Genomic DNA, 1,790 nt, shown 5'->3' with positions numbered 1-1,790 from the left:
CCACCCCCAATCAGGCCTTAGTTTGTTCTCTGTATTTAAGAGTCTCTTATGCTTTGCCTCCCTCCCTCTCTGTTTGTAACTTTTTTTCCCCCTTCCCTTCCCCTATGGTCTACTGTTAAGTTTCTCAAGATCCACACATGAGTGAAAACATATAGTATCTGTCTTTCTCTGACTGACTTATTTCACTTAGCATAATACCCTCCAGTTCCATAGCAGCACTTTCAACAATAGCCAAATTATGGAAAGAGCCTAACTGTCCATCAACTGATGAATGGATAAAGAAGATGTGGTTTATATATACAATGGAATACTACTTGGCAATGAGAAAGAATGAAATCCTGCCATTTGCAGCAATGACATGGAACTACATTTAAAAGTTAGCATTGTAGCTTTGTGCCGTGGCAGTATCATAGCCGATGAGGTTTATCTGAGGTGCGATTATTGCTAATTAAAAGTTAGCATTGTAGTATCCAAAATCTATAAAGAAGTCACCACACTCCACACCCGAAAAACAAATAATCCAGTAAAGAAATGGGCAGAAGACATGAATAGACACTTTTCCAAAGAAGACATCCAGATGGCCAACAGACACATGAAACAGTGCTCAATGTCACTCATCATCAGGGAAATACAAATCAAAGCCGCACTGAGATACCACCTCACACTGATCAGAGTGGCTAAAATGAACAAATCAGGAGACTATAGATGCTGGCGAGGATGTGGAGAATCGGGAACCCTCTTACACTGCTGGTGGGAATGCAAACTAGTGCAGCCACTCTGGAAAACAATGTAAAGTTTCCTCAAAAAATTAAAAATAGAACTACCCTATGACCCAGCAATAACACTGCTAGGAATTAACCCAAGGGATACAGGAGTGCTGATGCATAAGGGCACATGTACCCCAATGTTTATAGCAGCACTTTCAACAATAGCCAAATTATGGAAAGAGCCTAAATGTCCATCAACTGATGAAGGGATAAAGAAGATGTGGTTTATATATACAATGGACCACTACCTGGCCATGAGAAAGAATGAAATCTGGCCATTTGTAGCAATGTGAATGGAACTGGAGGGTATTATGCTAAGTGAAATAAATCAGTCAGAGAAAGATAGGTACCATATGTTTTCACTCCTATGTGGATCTTGAGAAACTTAACAGAAGACTATGGGGGAGGGGAAGGGGAAAAAAGTTACAAACGGAGAGAGAGGGAGGCAAACGGTAATAGACTTCTCAATACAGAGAACAAACTGAGGGTTGATGAGGGGTGGGGGATGGGCACTGAGGAGGGCAATTGTTGGGATGAGCATTGGGTGTTGTATGGAAGCCAATTTGACAATAAATTATATTAAGAGAGAAATAAAGACAGACAGAAAGAAAGAAAGAAAGAAAGAAAGAAAGAAAGAAAAAGAAAGAAAGAAATCCCCAGGTGATTCTAATGCATAGCGCACACACACACAAAAGTTAGCATTGTTTATATTAGATAGTGATATGCTGTGGACAATTTAATTTTTCTTTGTTATATCTCACACATTTTTAATACAATAAATGTATGCTACTATCATTACCAGTAACAAATATGAATTTAAAAATTAGCAGGCCTGTTTTATTCATTATTTTGATGTCCCTTATCTCACCTCTTCTGATATTTTAGAATACTTTGGGGAATAGCTATGAGATGAATAAATTTGAAGAAGTGCTTTGAAATATCTTTCAAGAGGTCATTGGTGATTGGTCTGTTTATGAAATTTTTTTAAATAGTTCTACTATTTTGGCCTGTGCAATCTTTCCA

General features: G+C 38.1%; 1 pseudogene; it reads left to right on the top strand.

The window, feature by feature from the left end:
• Nucleotides 1–387: 387 nt before the first annotated feature.
• LOC115515187 lies at nt 388–498 on the top strand (annotated as a pseudogene).
• The last annotated feature ends 1,292 nt before the right edge of the window (nt 499–1,790 follow it).

Source organism: Lynx canadensis, chromosome B2, assembly GCF_007474595.2.
Source record: "Lynx canadensis isolate LIC74 chromosome B2, mLynCan4.pri.v2, whole genome shotgun sequence".
In the NCBI taxonomy this organism is placed as follows: Eukaryota; Metazoa; Chordata; class Mammalia; order Carnivora; family Felidae; genus Lynx; species Lynx canadensis.
This window is presented reverse-complemented; position numbering and strand designations above follow the sequence as displayed.